General features: G+C 41.9%; 1 long non-coding RNA gene across 2 annotated transcripts; it reads right to left on the bottom strand.

The window, feature by feature from the left end:
- Positions 1–1256: 1256 nt before the first annotated feature.
- LOC105236100 lies at positions 1257–9204 on the bottom strand. Of its 2 annotated transcripts, none has more exons than XR_854533.3 (3): positions 9126–9204; positions 5484–5588; positions 1257–1721 (listed from the first exon to the last, which is right to left on the bottom strand). It is a non-coding gene; the product is annotated as an uncharacterized LOC105236100 (long non-coding RNA). The 2 variants fall into 2 exon arrangements; XR_004626752.1 differs by lacking the exon at positions 1257–1721 and adding an exon at positions 2841–2933.
- Between the last annotated feature and the right edge of the window lie 12184 nt (positions 9205–21388).

The following is a 21388-nucleotide window of genomic DNA, read 5'->3' as shown; positions in this document are numbered from 1 at the left end:
CCCACTCCCCAGCCCCCAGCCATTTGGTGGAAAGAGTCGTGATGCCAAAGGAGGCACAGAGCCCAGGGTCCCATTGCTTTCATCTCTGTTATTGGTGATGATTTGGAAAGTATTGAAATATAAGACCTACAAGGCAAGGATTTGGGGGTCTTTTGTTCTTTGTTGTGTGTTCAGTGCTAGAGCAGTGTCTTGCTCATAAGTGTGCAAAAACTATTTTTGATTAAGGGGATGACAGCACACTTCCTTGGCACCTGTCAGGTTAAGCACATTCAGAGATGAAAGTGAATTGCGGTTCGGAATGGCTTCCTGCCTTCACCGAGGGCACAAATTAGTTTTTTATTCTAATTCTTTCTTTCCTAATTTACTGCAAGCCTATGGACTAAAAAATCATTGAATTTGCTTTCTTACAATTTGCAAAATATACTTAAAAAAATCAGTGCTCTTAGAGTTTCTCACATTAGCTGGTCCAGGCATTTCTTTGGATGCTACACATGCATCCAGGTCAAATGATTAAGAATCACAGACTCTTGGAAGCTCCAGGCTGATCAGATGAGATACAACCAACTTTTTGTTTTTAAACTTAAGAAATAGATAATTGAAAGAGTAGGATGATTTAATTCCACATCTGGGGTAAAAACATGGCAGTGCATTCTGTGTTACTCACGGAGCAAATATAACCCATTCAAGCAAGCCACGGAAATTGTGAATAAATGACCATAACAACTTTGCGATGGTGGTTTTCTGAATGCCACCAGTCAGTCCACAATGGGAGATCTGCCAGGGTCCCCTCCTCCGTAGCTGTGCGTCTGAACCGGGCTTGAATCCCAGCCAGCAAGCTGTCATTCCCTGACCCGGCTGCCAGTGCTGTTTAGGGTAACCCACGTGGCCCCTGGCCCCCCGCTGGGCAATGCCCTGAGCACATGCACGGAGCAAAGGCAGTCTTGGCATCACGCCCCCCTCAGTGAATACTGCCCGTAGGTCTGGGCAGGGACACAGCAGCTGTTTGCTCACCCCCCCCCCCCAGTGCACAAAGCAAACAGTCTATAAAGCAGCCCCGGGGGCCAGTCTGCCGGGGTCCTCCCCAGGAGGGGGTGTGCACACGTGCTCAGCCTCAGGCATTGGGTGCTGTTTATTTCTGTCAAGGTAAGGAATGATTATTAGCCAGAAAGGAACGATGACGTCAGTTTGGTCTTTGTGGATTTCCTGATTCAGTGTTTACGAAGGAGACACACTCTCCATGGTCTAAGATATCTGGTGAATTATCTGGTCCAATTTGTATCATACAATAGTCATTTTTTATTTTCCCATGCTTGGGCGATTTTAATGTGCTCTTCTCTATCAAGCTGTGGAAATAATACTATGGAGGAAGATGGAGGGAAGTGGTGCTTTTTCAGTCTTTCTTTCCCTTGGAGCAACAGGGTGGGATTAAAAAAAAAAAAAGCCCTCAGCCAGAGTCAGCTTGGAGAATCCTTATTATCTTCTGATTCTGTCTTGTCACGACAAAAGCTGTAGTTCAGGTGTCCTCTGTGATGTGGCGGCACCCGGCCCGGAGGCAGGCGACTTTCTGGGTCTGACCACTGGGCAGCTCCGGGATGGGCCCGCACAGGAGGTCTGGGGTCCCGCTGGCCCCCTTTCTCAGTGGTGAGGGAAGATCAGAGGGCTGAGCCCCGCCGATGTTCAAGGGGCCATCTGGGAGGCGCTTCGGCCTTTGAAGGCAGGTGCTGTAAGAACATGAGATAAAAGTTGCTGGAGATGAAATCATGGTCAGGAGGCCCTTTGAAGGCTGACAGCATCAGTACAACTGATTTTCCTCTGTGTCTTGCCAAGCCCTTGGGCATTCGGAGTGTTGTAACGTAAGGACTTAGCTCGGGGGTGATGGAGAGGGTACGGTAATTACCTGTAAGGGCTCTGGGAGAGAAGAACGGAGGGAAAGAGGGACAGTCAGAGGGGGCGGTCAAGGGAGGGTTTCGATGTTGAGCTCTTCTTCAGAGCGCAGAAGGTGGAGAGAGGCCCTGAAAGGGCCCAGAGCCCCTGGCTGCTCACTTTGCAGGATGCATCTGCCCCTTTGAGCCTCCGTGCAGTTGCGGTTCTCCCAACGGGGCCTCCCTTATCTCCTTCCTCATCCGAGAACCCGTGGAGCTTTCGTTGGTAGTGGGGCCTGGTGGTTAGTTAGATCTCCTTGACCCTTGGTGACAACCCTGCGGTGGCACACCGTGTTACTCTCCACCATTTCTTGCCTGTCTCTCTCACTAGCCTGAGAGAGCTGAGCCTTATTCATTTTACACCACCCAAGTGCTCGGAACCTGCCCCATAAGGAAGAATGATGGTTCTAGAAGAGTGCCTCCTGCCTCATGTCGAGTCCCTGGGAATACCATACTCTAGAATCTGAAAGTCCTTTTTGCATGACCATGCCACCAAAAGAGTTGAAATGTGACAATTTTGAAACTTGAAGCAGGTTAATTTCCTATGCAGCCCACACTCCGTTTTTCCACATGTGTGTCTTCTGTACTACATCTGTACCCATAATTCCTTTATGGAGAGACACTCAATCTCATGTATATGTATAAATTCTGTGCTTCCCAACACCTCTCCCCCGCTTAGCATAACACTCTGTACTCAGCAGGGGTTTCACAAATGTTTGTGTGATCTAAGTTTCTTCAGCTTAAATAAGCCTGGGTAATTGTGGTAGATGGATTAATGGCTCCCCTATGTCCACATCCTAATCCCTGGAACTTGTAAATATCACCTCTACACAGCAAGGAGACTTTGCAGATGTGATTGAATTCACAATCTTGAAATGAGAGGAGCGCCTAGGTGGCTCAGTAGGTTAAGCCTCTGACTCTTGATTTCGTCTCAGGTCATGATCTCAGGGTTGTGAGATGGAGTTCCATCTGGCTCCGTGGTGGGTGTAGCGCCTGCTTAAGATTCTCTCTCTCCCAGGGAGATAAACCATAAGAGACCGTTAATCTTAGGAAACAACTGAGGGTTGCTGGAGGGGAGGGAGGTGGAGGGATGGGGTAACTGGGTGATGGGCATTAAGGAGGGCACAGGGTATAATGAACACCAGGTATTATATAGGACTGATGAATTACTGAATTCTACTTCTGAAACTAATAATACACTATATGGTAATTAATTGAGTTTAAATGCTTCTCTCCCTCTGCCCCCCTCACCCACCAAAGAATCTCGAGATGAGGACATTATCTTGGATTATCTAGGGGCCTGATGGAGGCACAACAGTCCCTATAAGAGGGACACAGGAGGATTCAGTCAGAGGAGAATGTGATATAGCCACAGAAGCAGAGGTCGATGTAGTCTGAGGACAGAAGACGCAGGGAGAGGCTAAAAACGTCAAGGAAATGGAATCTCTCTTGGAGTCCCCAGAAGGAACCAGCTCTACTAACACCTTGACCTGTTAGCCTATGAAACTGATTTAGGATTTCTGACCTCCCCCCAGAACTGTAAGGGAATTTCTGTTCTTGTAAGGCATGAATTTGGTGGTAATCGGTGATAGCAATAGGGCACTAGATAGTGGTATGCCTCGCCCCCGTGTAACCTCGGGGCAATGCAGAAGCCGCTGGACTGAGGAGTCAGGAAAGAGGTGCAGACTGACTTCCAGCGTTTTCTCTCCTTCCCAGTCCTGGGGTGAGGAGATTTTGTCCTTTCGGCTTTGTGCATCCCCAAGGATTTAAATGTCAAATTCTGGCTGGAGTAGTCGCTTGGTGAAGAAGTGGCAAATGGGAGCAACCAACCATGCTTCTAGCGTGTCTGGGGCTCCCTGCTAGGGGCCCATCCCTCTAAGCCTTAAAATCATCCACAGTGACACAAACTAGGGCTTTTGGCTCTTCCCCAAAACACATTCCCTGAAAAAGGATCTCTTGCTCCCAGGGGAAATGAGTGCCGAGTTAGTGTAACTGCCTTAAAGACAGCAAGTCAGACGGCGTTAGCCATCCCAAACTGACACACTGGCGTGTAATTAAATGCACCTGGAGAGACAAGGGGCCCTGCAAAACAAGACCTCGAAGTAAAAAAGAGCAAAATGGAAGCATGTATGAAAAACTGAATAGTTGAAATCGATAACACAGTGAAAGGATAAATACTTGGAAGAATACAGCTGAGACTAAGTTTGTGAGTTAGAACGTCAGATGAGGAACTCCTTGAAGGAAAGGGTCAAGAGATAGAAAGTTTAAAAGAAAAGTCAAACCCAAGGACCCGGAGGAAAGAAGTATAAGTGACATTATTCATCTGATAGGAATTCCAGAAAGAGAAAAATGTCAAAAAGGAAGAAGGAAAGAAAGAAAGAAAGAAAGAAGAAAGAAAGAAAGAAAAGAAAGGAAAAGGAAAGGACTGGAAAGAAAAGAAAAGGAAAGAAAAAAGAAAAGAAAAAAGAAAAGAAAAGAAAAGAAAAGAAAAGAAAAGAAAAAAGAAAAAAAGAAACATTTGGAGAAAGCAGGGAGATTAACTTCCTAGAATTACAGATGAAAAAATTAGTTAAAAAGACCCATATCAAAATATAGAGAGACCCACACATAGACACATTATAAGAGGGACACAGGATAAGTTCCAGAAAGAAAACAGACCATTCAGTAAGCCATAAAGAAAGCCGCCAGAAATACCAAAGGATGAGTATCTTATAGACTGTGTTCTATGTTTATGAAACAATACGGGCCCATTTCTTTTTTTTTTTTTTTCATTTTAAACAATCACCTTCATATTTTATTTATTTATTTGTTTGTTTTTATTTCAAGTTTTTATTTAAATTCCAGTTAGTTAATATACAGTGTAGTATTAGTTTCAGGAGCAGAATTTAGTGATTCACCACTTACATACAACACCCAGGGCTCATCATGGGCCCATTTCACTGTAGAATGCAAATGCATAACCCTTAACTAAAACGTGAGCTAACTGAATCCAACAAAGGTTTTATAAGCATAGCATGATCGAATGGGGTAGATCTACAAACACAGGAATGACATTAGATGGATCATAGGATCATGGATGGATCTTACTGGCATAAAGCTGAGTGACAAAGAAATAGAATGACACACACAAAGTGAAATTTCACGCAACAGTAACGCACATGCTCACGAAACACCGTACTCATTTTATAGGAAGGTGTACAAACAAAAAATGCACAGTGAACAAAACTTGATGGCTTGGGCAGGGAGAGAGGAATGAGAGTGGAGACTGAAGATGAAAAAATACATAGAAATTAAAGGGACAGTCTTAGAGCAGCGTGAAATAGTGAAAGTCTGTGACTCCTTTCATCCCCTTCTGAGGCCCTTTCCTGAATGGCCACAGTAATTTGCAACTCTTGTTATTAAGAATTGAGGTCAATTTTCCCATTCTTTGCATTTCATTTGTGACGTTCTTGGATCCAGTTTCTTTGGGGGAGGTTCTAACCCTAGGTCTCAAGAGGCCGTGCAGCTTCTGCTGTGACTGCTGGGAACCCTGAATCTCTCATGTGAGGGAATCTAACATACCTGGGAAGCCTGTCCGGGGAGAACAGCCATGTAAAGGGAGGCCCCAGTTGTCCCAAGTGGCCAGCAAGGCTGTCATAAACCGTCCAGCCTCAGCCATCTCAGCAGCTGTCGGCAGAAGCATGAACAAGTCCAGTCAAGATCGGCTGATCCCCATATCAGATCAGAAAAACCATGCCACTCAGTCCAGCCCTAATTGTGACCCGAAGCACCATGAGCTAAATAAAGGAGCTGTTCTGCAGCAAACACCAACTTCCTATTCTTAGCCATTATCTTTGCTGTAAGAGTTACACCTTCTCACTTTCTCTAGATCCATCCATCCATCCATCCATCCATCCATCCGTTTGTCATTTATTGAGTGCTCATTCATTATGTTAGAAGCTGGAGATACAGACAGAAAAAAATAAGATCCCAGCCCCTCAAGGATTTCGATAAGGTGACAGAGAAATTATAATATGATAATAGGGCACCCAGCAGGCAAGCTTAATCCAGACAAAAGCAACACCTTAGGCAAATTTTGAAGTCGGAGTGAGAGTTAGCCGTGATAAAAAGTGATGTCTGTGTGTATATAGCAACTGAGGTAATGTGGTTTGGACTTCTGGTTTCCTGAAGTGTGAGAATGTCAATTTGTTTGAAGCCACCAAGTTTCTGGTCATCTGTTGCAGTGGCGATAGGAAACAAATACACCCACCCATGCCCTTGGCGTAAGATTTGAACTTTTCCATTTTTTATATACATCAAATTTAGTTGGGAAGCTTTAAATAAGTTGTAAAACCATCTGGCCTGTTTCCTCAGCTATAAAATGAGTGTGGTTACGTGCTCCCCAAGTTCCCCTAAATCTATGTCTCCAGCCCGCTTACTAATCTCCGTCTTCATTGGCAAATATATACCCTCATAGCAATAGAAAAGGAGTTTGGATCATTTGGCCTATTGGTTATTTCAGGTCCGGTCTACCAGTCCTGGGCAGCTGCGGGAAGAATAGATACATAATTTGAACCTTGTAGACATTTCAGGTGTTTTTGCAGGATTCGTCTCTTTTAATATATAGCGATCCTTTCGTGTTTGTTTCAGTTCGTGTTGTCTCTTGTGGCAACACTGAGTTTTGGCTAATCCAATGCCCTTCCTAACCCTTCTCCCTTGGGCGCCTCCGTGAGCGGGTGGTAAAAGGTAAACACTTGCTTTCCTCACCAGCCCTCTCTTGTTTGCTGTTGTTGCTGGGGGCGACAAGGTACTCACACTCTGGCCAAAGGGATATAAAGGGAAGTCAGGGGGCCTGGAAAAAATTTTGCTTTTTCTGATACAAGCACAGACATTGCACCCATGCAAACTGAGGAACTCTTTTCTAAAATTGTAAAGAGAAACGAGAAGGGTTTTATTCAAGCCCAAGTCAGGACACCTGCCCAGGATACACAACCTTCACAGCGAAGAGGGCGCTCCGGGGCAGGAACGTTCAGTGCAGGGTTACACATGCTTCTTACAGAAAGAGTTACAGATCATCATGACAAAGGACATTCCAGAAAGTTACAGACTTTATCTTATGTTTTTAGTATGTCCAAGGCTGTATGACTTTGTCCTATGGGAACTGGAGAGGTTTGTTTTTTCATATCTTTATGTTTGGAACGCTCCTTTCAGTTATTTATTTATTTTTTTAACGAAGCAGACATACAATGTGTGTTCGGGGCAGAAATAGAGCCCATGCTTTGAGGTTTTGCCGAGTCATTCTGACCTCAGTAAACATTAAAGTATAGCTTCCCTGGGAGCCCAGGAGCAGGGTCCACAGACATTAACAGTCGAAAATGTCCTTTCTTGATTTCTAGAACAATTCTTCCTCTCCTTTCTGCTCTGAATATGGACGTGGGGGCCTGAAGCTGGTGCAGGGATTTATTAATTTGTTGTTCATTTATTCAACAAATATTTATTGAGCACATACTAGTAGCCTTGACCAAAATAGTCCCTGCTTTCATGGAGTTTTCATTATGAAGTAGGGGAAGGGAAGACAGAAAATTAAAAAAATACTCATATATATACATGTATGGACTTGGGTCCTTGAGCAAGACAGGTGCCAATGGAGAATTTTAGCAGAGGTGTGTGAGGATCTGACCAGTGTTCTAGCAGGATCACTCTGGCTGCTGCGTTGAGAAGAGACTACAGAGGGGCAAAGATTTCTACTCACTTTATCCTGAATGTTTCAGGCAGTAATTTGTCAGATCACCTTTGATTCCAGTGCTGTGGGATTTTCTTTATCACTGCCCAAGCCTTTCCCTTTTGAGTTTTCCAGAGTAGGCTTCCCTCTCTGTGCTTCTCCAGGTAAAGAGCCACTGCTCACTTCTTTCAGGAGTTTGAGGTCTCCACCACTTACAGAAGGTGAAGTGAGGCCCTGAGGAGGAGGTTAACCATTCACTCATTCATTCATTCACTTTTGGGGTCCCTGCTTTATGACTGTATTAGGTGTTGGGGGAATCAGTTCAAAATATAGAAGCATGAAAGGGCATCATTGGTTAGGAGGAAGGAGAAAAGAGTTGGATCTCTAAGGGGACTAGAAGGAGGTGAGACTGGGAAATGAGGTTGCACCTGCCACCTCAATAGATATGAACTTGATTCCGTAAACCATGAGCGGTCATCAAGCGTTAGGCTTTTTGTTTTGAACCAAGGGTTGTTGGCACCGATGCCTCTGACACACGGAGGAGACAAGTCGAGAACCTGATAGGTGGGTGGATGGTGAGACTTGCTGGGGTTTGAAGGAGACCCCATGCTCCTCAGGTATCCCCGTATCTACTGGAAGGACCACCCACACACCATCATGTCAGACGATGCGCCCTGAAAACTTGTCACCCTTCACTTTCCTGCGAGTTAGACTTCATTGCTGGCCGCCGGGGCACAGCTCAGGTGCGAGGGCGCGCACAACACTGAGCTCTCCAGGGGCTCCCCCAGGCACTAGCACTTCTTTTCTTCTTCTGGTTAATAGCACCTCCAACAGCCAGAGGCTGCAGAGTCCTCTTAGACTCGTCCCTTCCACTTCACCTCCAGCCTATCACTAACTCTAGTTTGGAATTGTGCCTCCCTTCGCCTCCCCTGTCCGACTGCCCCGGGGCAGCCCTCATCACCGCTCACCCGGGCAACTCGTAGACTCTGTCCACCTCCAACCTTCCTCCCATCTACTTCCTCCACGTGGAGGTCAAAGACATTTTTCGAAACTGCAAATCCGATCCCGATCTTTTCTTGCTCAAAATCCTCTTAGTCCATAGGATAAAGTCAAACTCCTACCACGACTCCCCAGGACAGCTGTGACCCTCCTCAACTTAGCTCCCTGCCAGCCCCTCCCCCACATCCAGCTACACCAGCGCTCCTGATGTGTGTGCCTCTGTGCCTTACCCTTCCTCCCCTCATCCCCTGGTCAAATTCCTCCTCACTCCAGGATTCAGCTCATGAGTCCTTCCCCTGGACAGTCCTTCCTGAAGTCCCTTAGTGAACCACTCTGATGCCCCCGCCGCACTTCCAATCCCCCGTGTACTGGAGTGTCTGTGGGATGGTGCTTTTCAGCTGGACCTACGCAGCAAAGTCGGCTATGTAACTTCTAACCTGTAATGATGCCGAGACCCGATGGCTAGAGATTTTGATGCAGGGGTTAGGGTGGTATTTGCTTACCTGTTGGTTTCTCTCCACAGTGGTGTGGAGCAAGGGTCCTGGAGAAAGGTGGCCTGTGTTTGAATCCTGGCTCTGCAACCGGGCTGCTGAGTCATCTGAAGTAACTTTCTTCACCTTATCTGTGAAACAGGGATAATAATAGCACTTAGCTGACAAGTGGTGATGACTAAATGAGTAGTCTGTGTAAAGCCCTCAGAACAATGCCTAGGTAGTTCTCAATATGTGTGAACTATTACTCGCCGTTAACAAAAGTGTCCAGAACAGGGACTAAGTTGTTTACTCTTAGAATTCCAAGGCAGAGTGCCTTCGCCCGGTTTATGGGTTGGCATTTAGTAAATGTTTGAGGAATTGAACTGAAAATTAGAATCTGCTTGGCAAGAATATTGGCAGACAGGATGAGAGTAACTTTAGGCCCCTAACTTCCTGCTCTGTCAGAAAGACTTAGTGGAATAACAAGTCCGTAGCCCAGCCAGCTAGTGTCCAAAGATGAGCACTGGTGATGAACATGGAGTGCAAACAGCTCAGGCTGCAGAAAATGCAGAAACATGGAGGAAAAGCGGGCAGTCTCCAGAAGATTTGTTGGAAAAGTTTTTTTTCCCCCCAAGTATTTTGGCTGGTAAATTAAATAAACATGGAATAAATAGAATGCATATCCATTTGAGTGGTGACTCCAAACAATTACATGAATTTACCACCTTGGGAACTTGGAGCTAGAAGGGCTGTCAGACATCTTAATTCTTCAGATCACTGTTTCTTTATCTATAGATGAAGGAAAGTCACAGTGGGTTCTCTAAACTCACTGACCACTTGTGCCAAAATCAGGGACTCACGTCCGTGCTGGGGCTATTATAGTCTGCTGGCACCATTATCATTAATAGTGGTAATTACAAAATCAAAAGCATTAACTTCTCATTTCTGTCAAGACTGCTCCGTCTTTTGTTCTAACGGATAGCATTGCTCCCCTCGCAGCTACCTCATGTTGGTCAGGATGGATCAGAATGAAAATCTATCAAATTAGAAGGTGACACGTAAGTAGAATGTGTTAAGTCAATGGCTCAGGAAGACATATGTAGACCAGCAGAAGAGTCTAGAAAAGCAGATGAGATAGCAAATATAGGACCATAAAAGGTTGATATTCTTTTAGTCATAAGAAGGAGAGAAGCCAAGTAAATTTCTTTTTTTCTAAAGCCTGATAAGTAAGCTGAAAGTCTTGATAAAAAGTGGACTTCTAAAATGCTGCTCCCAGGTGCTTAAATGGTGGTAATTTAGTTCATCATAATATCCTGATAGGTATTTTAACTAACTATGTTCAGTTTTATTCCTTCCAAGATTATAAAGCACCCTGCCCTGTACATAGATAACCAGGAAAAAATAATATGTTGACTTGAATTCAGCTGCATGGCAGTGTTACAACCCAGCCTTCCCAAAAATCAAAGAATTAGATAATTTCTCTTGGAGTCCTTTTCACCCAGATTCATCTGTTCAAATCAGGTTCAAATCTCTTCATTTCATACAAATGAAATTACATAGTTAGACTAGAGAGAGGCGTACATTTGGATTTGTCCCAGTCTTGGACAACTTCTAGGCCACCCTGGTTGTGTGACCTCTGGACGTGTTTCTTCACTTCTCTGAACCTATTTGTCTTCCGTAGAATAAGGCTGATAATATCACTCTCCCAAAAGGTTGTATATGTGTCTCTGAGCATCTGAAAGCACCAGTAAAACAGCTGGTACGTGGTAAACACTCCAAATATTTTGCTCCTACTGCCATTTTACCTTTTCCATTCCTTTCCTTTCAGCTCTTCAAGAATTAGCAAATTATTCTTGCCTTAGACATTTCAATCGTCTGGGGAGTTCTTGTCTCATTTCCAGGGAAGTAGCTAGGACTGGTTATTATTTCTCCCTTAATCTGATCTCATCTCTTTTGGTATAAATGTTTACAGACACAGAAAGGAACCCTCGGTGGTTGATTCTTCTAAATGCTCCCAGTGAGATATGACTGCTGTTCAATGCAACAGTGTCTCCATTACTGAAGCACTTTGATATAGGCACCAGCTCCTGTGCGTAATAGGTGATCCAGACCCAGGATAAAGCTCCAGAAGAGGCGATTAGGTCTAGATAGCAGCAAATTTATTTCTGCAGGATTTTCTACCCAGAGGCGTGTCTGGCAAAGCAGCCGTCCTGTGACAAGAAGCCATCCCAGAGAGGGAGTATCGTGGAGGTGAAAGAAATGCCTTATTTGGAAAAAATCTTTAATTTAACAAAATTTTAGATTATAAAAAATATAAAAATTTAATTAATTCAAAAAAGAGGGGTCAGGAACCCGATATCCATATTTTTAGAGATAACAACTGTGAACAAGGGGATAAACATCTTTCCAGACCTCTTTCTGTGCATTTATATAATTTAGGTATATGTATATAACTTTACATTAATGGGGTTATGCAACTTGCATTTTTTACTCAACGGTATGTCTTAGATTTCTATTGTCAAAAGATCAAGATCTTTGTCATTATTGTGAATGGATACATAATATTTTATCATGCAGCAATTTACTCCAGAGAGTCTCCTTTTTTTATTTTTATTCTATATTTTTTAGTACTCTTCATACCCAAGATGGGGCTAGAACCCATGTCCCCAAGATTGAAAGTGTAAAGCTCTTCTGACTGGGCCAGTCAGGCACCCAAATGTGTTTCCTTTTGATTAGTGATATAAACAGTTTTATAATAAAATTTCCCTGGTAAACACTTAGGTAAATTCCTAAGAAGTCAGTTTATTGGGTCATTTTATATTTTGAAACATATTACCTAAATTTATACTTTGCCACGTGCTATGTAAATGTATAATTCCACGGTGATACCTGAGTACCTGTTTCCCACATCTTCACCTGAAATATAAATTGGGTGTCTTTTGTATGTAATGCAAATATTTTTCTCTAGGCCAATTATTTCCAACTCTTTTTTATGGCATGCTTTTAAATAGAAGCTTCAACTTTATATATTTAAATTTATCAGTCTTTTTATTTCTGTTCTTGTGTGTGTGATATGATTGCTTTTCTATAGAATATTACACCAAACCATTTTATGGTACTTTATATAATTTTATTTTTCAAATCTTTAAATCTTTGAGATATCTGGAATTTATTTTGAAATAAAGGAAAAGGCAGGGATATTGCTTTATTTCTCTTCCTAAATAGTGATTTAGTTTTCCAATATCCTTCTAAAATAGATCATATTTCCCTATTGATTTTAAAAGTGATCTTAATTTTCTGAACATATCTGGACTTATTATTAGATTGTTTATTGTTTCTATTCTATTTATCAGTTTATCCATTCCTGTGCTAGTGACTCACATAAATTTACTATTATATGTGTTTTTAAATATCTGTCAGGACAAACTCTGTATTGTCAATGCCACCTCCAATTTCTCTTATTTTTCAGATTAGATTTTTTTTTTGTCTGTCTTTTAGACAATCTTTTAGAAGCATTCTTGATTGACTATAATTTTGATTCAGATTGCACAAAATTTGTAGATTAATTTAGAACTGATGTTTCCATAATATTGATTCTTTTTATCCATCAATAACTGATTTATTCATCTTTTCTTTCATATCTTTCAGTAATAATTTATTTTTCAGATTTTTTTAACTATAAATCCAATGTCTTGCTGATGAAGTTTATTTCTGGTCATTCGGCAAACTGTGATGTTTTGTTCTCTCTCTTGGTAGCTAATTAGGACCTATGTTTCTGAGAGTTTTTTCCCATGTTGACCCAGGTCAGGATTGGCCACAGGAGAAATTTGCCCGAGGTTTGGGGGTCAGAGATGAATCAGCGGCTATTGTGTTCTGAAGGTCATCTTTGGTCTGAGGCGGTGAGAGACCAAGGTGCTGGTGGGTTCCACTTCGTCCCTGCTTCTCCCAACACCACATGGTGTTTCTCATTGCGGACCACTGACTAACAGTAACTCCATGTGCACTACCAGGTTCTCTGTCGCAATTCACAGGGGTGGCAGCCATGAGGAGCCACAGACCTTCCATGAATGTCTACACCAGTCCCAGCCATCCAGCAGCTGAATGTGTCTAACTTCCTGCTAGCACTGATTCCGTTACCTACCCCAGGGCTAGTTAGTGAGTTTTCTCTGATCCTTTCCAGAACTTTACCTCCCTAGTTCACCTCACAACTATCCAAAGTCTAAGTGGAATAATAAGTTCCTCATCCCTTAATTCTCACAGAAGTTCTGCTACCCTGACCAAACCCTAACCAGTGCACCAAGGCGTGGAGAAGGACTTAGGGACCGGCTCCCATGGGTCTGTGAAGAAAGCTTCAGATGCAGGACCGGTGGGATGTCTGTAGACTGGCGGACAAGAACAGGATGCACTGGAGTTTGAGCACCAGGAGAGGGACGCCTCCGCCATCTTCCAATGCATTCCTTGTGCATAGAGGAGTTGGGAAGGGCAGAATCCTTTGGTCAAGTAGCTGGACCTGATTTTTGCCAGTGAAATTACAGGCTTGCTGGTGTGAGAAATATTAACTAGATTGTTCAATATTAAATATAAATGTTGATCAAGGACACCTTTCTAGTTCCTGATTTGGAATATGTCTAGATTACACATGCACATGNTGAGCACCAGGAGAGGGACGCCTCCGCCATCTTCCAATGCATTCCTTGTGCATAGAGGAGTTGGGAAGGGCAGAATCCTTTGGTCAAGTAGCTGGACCTGATTTTTGCCAGTGAAATTACAGGCTTGCTGGTGTGAGAAATATTAACTAGATTGTTCAATATTAAATATAAATGTTGATCAAGGACACCTTTCTAGTTCCTGATTTGGAATATGTCTAGATTACACATGCACATGCACACACACACACACACACACACACACACACACGGGGAGAGAGATAAGCATCATGATAAGGAGTGTCCATCTATTTCTACTTTACTATTTTGATCAGTAGGAATAGTTATTAAAAGTCTTTTTGGAAGTTATAGAAATGTTCATTATATATATATGTATATAATAATATAAAATGAACATGTCTATAAATGGAATGTTTATGTTCCTCCAAAATTCATATGTTGAAACCCTAACCTCCAATGTGAGGTATGTGGAGGTGAGGTCTTTGGGAGGTGATGAGGTCATGAGGGTGGAGCCCTCCCAGATGAGATTAGTGCCTTTCTAAAAAAGACCCCCTCATCTCTTCCCTACCTGTTCTGTCAAGTGAGGACACAGCAAAAAGAAAGCCCTAAACTAGGACGTGGACCTTTCTGAACACCAAACCTGCTGGCACCTGATCTTGGAGTTCCCAGCCTCCAGAATGGGGAGAATTCTTACATTTCTTTTTTTTTTTTTAAAGATTTTATTATTTATTCGACAGAGATAGAGACAGCCAGCGAGAGAGGGAACACAACCAGGAGGAGAGGGAGAGGAAGAAGCAGGCTCATAGCAGAGAAGCCTGACGTGGGGCTCGATCCCATAACGCTGGGATCACGCCCTGAGCCGAAGGCAGATGCTTAACCGCTGTGCCACCCAGGCGCCCCAAATTCTTACATTTCTATAGTCTATAAACCACCCATTCTATGGTATTTTGTTAGAGCAGCCCAAAAGGACTAAAACACTTTTGTAAATAGATTTCCTCAATTAGTTCTGTTTGCAATCCTGGTCAGATTTTGGGATTAGGGCCATGCAAGTCTAGAGAAATAGAAACCTTCCAGACCTTTTGTTTGCTTGGAACTAACAAACACCAAAGGTATTACCTATTCCTCGAAGATTTGCTGTAACTTATCTATAAAATTAATCAGGTCTTATCTATTTTTTAGGGATAAATCTTTAACTGTGTTTTCAATTAAAAAAATAGGTTTTTTTGTGGGGAGTAAATTCTGTTAATTTCAGTTTCTCTAGAAAACAGTTATAAGAATGATAAATTTGTACGCAGTATTTCTTTACAAAAATTTTGACCTGAACCTATGATTTGTAAACTTGTACATTTTTTTTTCTAGTATTGTAGAGTTCTGCTTTCTCTCTCATAGGTTAGTTTTCTTTGCATCTGTTAACTGATAAATCTTATTCATTTTGGTGCTTTTATTTTCTTTCCAAATCATTTATTTCTGATTTAATGTTTATTCATTCTTTATTCTTACTGTTTTTGATTTATTATGCTTTTATACACTTCTTAAATTGAATGCTTTTTTCATTTAATTGAAACTTTTCTTATGTATTAGTAATAATGTCTAAGGTTATGGATTTTCTATTGAAAATGGCATTGGCTGTATTTCTTGAGTTTTCTATGGGGTATTTTATATAAAAAAATTCTTTTTTTTAAGCAAATCAACCTTAGATTTAATACAACTAAGATTGTAATGAAAACTCCATACCAGTTTTCAGAATAAAAATTTCTGACAGACTATTCCAGAAATAACTTTACTTCGTGTTTCACTTTTATGGCAGGATCATAGTCTTTTTTTATTCTCCAAATACTTTTTTAAACTAATATTTGAAGGTTTCATCAGTTTTCCAAGGGCCTATCTTAATCTTGAATTAATTAATTAATTTATAGTTTTTATTTTAATCCCAGTTAGTTAACAGACAGTGTTATATTAGTTTCGGGTGTGTACTATTGTGACTCAACACTTCCATACAGCACCCAGTGCTCATCACAAAACTGCCCTCCTTAATCCCCGTCACCTGTTACCCGTCACCTGTTACCCATCCCCCCTCCTACCCCCTCCTACTTCCCTCTGGTAACCAGGAGTTTGTTTTCTTTTCTTTCTTTCTTTTTTTTTTTTTTTAAAGATTTTATTTATTTATTTGACAGAGAGATAGACAGCCAGCGAGAGAGGGAACAGGAGCAGGGGAGTGGGAGAGGAAGAAGCAGGCTCATGGCGGAGGAGCCTGATGTGGGGCTCGATCCCACAACGCCGGGATCACGCCCTGAGCCGAAGGCAGACGCTTAACCGCTGTGCCACCCAGGCGCCCCCAGGAGTTTGTTTTCTAAGTGAAGAGTCTGTTTCTTGTTTTGTCTCTCTTTTTTTCCCCCTTTGCTTGTTTGTTTTGTTTATTGTCATTAATCCTTAAATAATGCGTAATACAAGTTTTAGTTTCCCTTTGACCAAAGAATTATTTATAGATCACGTTTTCATTTTCAAGAAGATAATTTTAAAATCTTATTTTATTGTCAGTTGATGCTACTGGGTTGCAGTCAGAAAGTTACCACGCGTCTGCTGGTTGCTGGTCCCTGGTTGGTGAAAAGAAAGTACACTATTTGCTTTGATGTATGTCGCCAAGGGTTGATGGGGGAGGGATGAACAGGTGGAGAAGAGGGGATTCTAGGGTGGTGAAAGTATTCTGTAGGATACTATAGTGGTGAATACATGACTTTATGCATTGGTCAAAACTGATAGAACTATATGACACATAGAGTAAACCTTAATGTAAACTCTGAACTTTAGGTAATGACAAGGCATCGGTATTAGATCATTAATTGTAACAAATGTACCACACCAATGCAAGATATTTGTAATGGGAGAAGCTGTCTGTGCGGGTGGGGGAGCTGTATAGGAGAATTCTGTTATCTGCTCAAGTTTTCTGTTAATCTGAAACTGTTCTAAAAAATGTAAAGTCTATTTGGCCCACTCGTTTTTGACCAAATGTTGCTTTTCTTGAGAGGTAACAGGGTGCAGGAAGATACAGACTGGGCTGAACTGGCAGCAGACAGGATGAACTCCCTTCACCTGCCGTGACCTGGGGCCCATATTATAACTGTTCCTCTAAGCTGACTCTTAACATATATTGTTCCAGATTTTGTCTTTACAATGAGAATGACAAGCCCTTTTGTTCCTACGCAATAAAATATTTGGCAAAAGAGTATACTATCTTTTCTATATAAAATGTCCCAAAATACTTATTGTATTGGGTATATTTTGCTGCATAAAGAAAAGGCAACAGGGCTAAAAACCAAGTCAGAGTCTCTTTGTGGCATTGCTATAAATCTCTGACCCATTTTCTAACGCTCTTGCTTTTAAATTAGTCTGTGGCAAGCACATGGGCCTACTTGATAAAAGGTTTTGAAAAGAAGCTTTGAATTGCTGGGGCTCTGGACCTTTTGATCTTAGTAAGTGGGGTTGGTGACATGTAACCCTCATCTTCCCTTTTGATTGTCTTTGTGGAGCTTGCTGCAATCAGACAGGCTAACTCATCTCGCTAGCCATCCATCAGAGGTAATCTGGAGAGAGAATGTCAGAAAATGCTTTCACCTTTAAGGACCAAAGAAAATTGGTCATGGGATTTGTTTTTTGTTTGTTTGTTTGTTTGTTTTGGGGCACCTAACAATAGCTGCTGTGTTATTTGTTTATTTATTATTTTTTTGTCTGACAAATACAGCTATTTTTCTTAAGAACATGTTATTTATGTTAATATATTATATTAATATTTTATTATTTTAAATGAATTAATATACGTTAAAACATTCTTTAGTTTTTCATTTCTAATTTGGCAATTACTGATAGATAAAGCTCTTTGCGGTCCTCAATAATTTTTAAGAGTATAAAGGAGACCTAAGACAAAAAGTTAGAAAGCCACACAAAGCAAGGCCACATATACCATTAATTTGGGGACTAATTACCTTGAATTGTTACTAACCTCTTCATCACAGAATTTTATTGTGGTTTTTTTTTTCCTATTTCTCACAGTGCCCAAGGTCGTTCTGGGCTTAGCAGGTGCTAAGTCTGAGTAATGTCAGTGCAAACTTCTTCACCAGCCTCAGCAGCTGCACTGCTGTGGCCGTGGCCAAAGCCTGGACCCCGAATATACGGGCACAGCTCACCAATTCAACAGATGCATTCCTGAAAGCCTGTGTGTGACTGGAAATGTAAGACGTCTAAATATTTGCCTTTGTTGGTATTTTATCACTTCAAGCTATCTTCAGTTTGCTTATCAATTCAGGGGATGACTAGTATGTTCACTTTGGTTTCTGTTTCTTTTTATCAAAGTTAGTGATCAAACATCCAACCTGAAGAAGAAACGTCACAGTCACTGCTAGGAAAAAAAATAGAAAACCCTTCCCTTCAAGGAGTTGACAAGTTAAGGTGATTATTCTTTTTAGAAAGATGTGTGGGAATTTACAGGGGCTGTGGTAGGGTGTCTTATAAGACAGAGACCCTTCCCTCCCAAATCTCCTTGTGTGGGTGGGGAAATGCAGTATGACAAACGCACGTAGAAATGTGAACTCTTAGAAGCAGATGCTGTCAGAGGCACTATTATTTGGTTAACGTCTGTTATTGGCGTGAGCTCCTGTAAGAGGGGGACAAAACTGCAACAGCCATTTCAACAATTAAAAACTTCTGAGGGCTAAAAAAAATTTTTTTTTTTAGAATAAAGACATGTGCCCAGGTGCCCTGGGTGGCTCAGTCGTTAAGCATCTGCCTTCAGCTCAGGTCATGATCCTGGGGTCCTGGGATCGAGCCCCGAGTCGGGCTCCCTGCTCTGCAGGAAGCTGTCTTCTCCCTCTCCTGCTCCCCCTGCTTGTGTTCCCTCTCTCGCTGTCTCTCTGTCAAATAAATAAATAAAATCTTTAAAAAAAGAGAATAAAGGCATGGAGGGGCAGGATTCAGATAAATGACAATAGTAATAATGACTAATAAAATGGCACAAGTTTATGTTAAATGTAGTTATATTCAAAATAATTCATAGTAAGTATAACTTGTGACTATTTTATGTCTTCACCTGGCCATGTGTCATGATTTTCTCAAACTATGAAAATATGGTTTACAGGCAGAGGCTTGTGTTTTAGATGACCGAATGCAGGCTCTTGCAATGAAAACGATTTGTCAGCAAGAAGGTCTTTATTTCTATTTAATGGAAGACAATCATACCAGAAAAATCTGCCATTCCACCTTTGTAGGCACATCATTTCAGTTTTCCAATCAGCCAACCGAATCTCTTTGTTAAATTTACTAGTCATAAGTTCAATTATTTAAAATCCAGGCGATATGCCTAGTCAAGGCAGTTCTCCCCCTTATAAGCCAATCACAGCTATTTATCGGGCATTCCTGAGCTCTGGCAATAGGAGACGCACCGTGCTAGGTATAGAAGGAATTCAGAGATGACACAGAATCTCTCTTCATGGTACTTGATTCAGATTTGCTTCCTTTAAATATTTTTTTTCCACTTTGGGGTATTTGAAGACATAAGGGCATACCATTCTGATCAAAATCATATTTCTCTCCTTCCGATGAATATGGGGGATTTGAATTAAAGCCCAGCTGCTGATAGCCACACAGGTCATCCCAGCATTGCTGCTCTAGCCTGGCCATCACCCACTTCAACCACGCGTGATACATTGCAGAAGTAAGTGCTCCATGGGTCAGATTTATTTTAGAGAGCCCCAGCAATGCTAGACTTGCTCATACGCTCAGAACCTATGCTTTCGGAGATAACTTGAGCAGCTGCACACAGTGGGCTGAACCCGTGGCTGTGACACACCCAGCTTCTGTCTGGTAACAAGGTCTCCTTCTGGGAGGTACCATGCAAGGGTGCCATGGGTGTGAATTCTGCTTCCCTGTGCTGAGAGCATGGTTTGGCACAGAGGAAGCACTCAAGGTATGTCAACTATTACCTTCAGCATCACAAGCACAGGCTGAGCTAACTGAGAATATTGCCCATTGTATTTACTTTGCACTATTATTGCAAAAAATTGAAAGAGAGAGTACATTAAAAGTAATGAGCACAGGGGCCCCTGGGTGGCTCAGGCGGCTGAGCGACTGACTCATGATCTCAGGGAGGTGAGACCAACCCTGTAACAGGCTCTGTGCTCAGTGGGGAGCCTGCTTGAGAGTCTCTCTCTCCCTCTGCCCCTCCCCCCAGTCACTCTTTCTCTCTAAAATAAATAAATAAATAAATAAATAAATAAAATGTTAAACAAAAGTAATTAACATAATGGCCAATAAATAGCAGAACTAAAGAAATCATAGGTGCTATCATTGTTGATGTTATTGGTTGGGTATCACTACTTTCAAGGCTGGAAGGAGACTACCTTCTGGTAAGCCATCCCCTCAGTAAGACACATCATGCCAATGGACCAGAGCAGTTACTGCCCTTAGGCATTAAGATTTTCTGAACAGACAAAACATTGTATCAATGATCAGCTGCTGTCTTGATAATTTGGAATTGACATCATTATATATTTATTCCATAGGCACCCTCCCCAAAAAATCTCTTCATTAAGGCACTGAGAACATCTTTTATTTTCCTTTACTCAATCAAAGTTTTCTCTGCCAACAGCGAGTCACGCATTCATCAAAAACAACGAGTATCTAAAGGAATATTGACATTCTAGAGAACTTCATCCTCCTTGCATTTTCATAATTGTCATGGAAAATTAAGATCTGATCAGAGACATAGCCTATGGCGTAGGAAACATAGGAGTCAGAAAACAGTACAGGGTATTTTTCTTGTTGTCACCAGATACTCTGAACTACAGACACTTGCCAAGCATTGCAGAACTGCTTTGGACTTGAAAGGTCTCTTGTGCCATAGATTTCTTCATTTTATGATCGCCAGAGTCCTTGAAAGTGAATTTCAGATTGTGCTACAGAAAATAACAAAGACATTATGTGGTAACAGTGTCTTGTGTTTGACAGAAAATGTCACGCTTTAATTGATTCAGATCTTTGGAAAAACGGAAGTGAGGGGCAAAAAAAGCAACAAAGACGAATGCCAGAATATGGATGTTGCTGCATAAAATCTTTGCTTTGTTGATGATTTGCAAATTGTGTTCCATTACTACATCCTCTTTTTTTTTTTAGATTTTATTTATTTATTTGACAGAGAGAGAGAGAGAGTACAAGCAGGGTGAGGAGTAGAGGGAGAGAGAGAAGCAGGCTACCCACTGAGCAGGGAGCCTGACTCGGGGCTTGATCCCAGGACCCTGGGATCATGACCTGAGCCAAAGGCAGACACTTAACCAACTGAGCCACGCAGGTGCCCATACATCCTTATTTGTTAAAAGATATTGGACAATAACCCAATTCTTAAGTTTCATTAAGATCTGATGCATGTCACAGTCCCTTAATTATATTCATTTCCCCCTTATCCTGTCAATAATAGACCCTCCTAAGTTCCACCGGGCATGCAGACCCATTGCCTTGGCTCCCTTGAAGCTAGGTATGTGGTTAAATTCTGGTCAGCGGGAAGTGAGCTGCCTTCTAGAAGGAAGCTGTGGTCTGTGCTCTCTTTTACTTTCCAGTTGCAGGTGAGAGCAACATCTCGGG

The sequence above is a fragment of the Ailuropoda melanoleuca genome, chromosome 7 (genome assembly GCF_002007445.2).
Source record: "Ailuropoda melanoleuca isolate Jingjing chromosome 7, ASM200744v2, whole genome shotgun sequence".
In the NCBI taxonomy this organism is placed as follows: Eukaryota; Metazoa; Chordata; class Mammalia; order Carnivora; family Ursidae; genus Ailuropoda; species Ailuropoda melanoleuca.
This window is presented reverse-complemented; position numbering and strand designations above follow the sequence as displayed.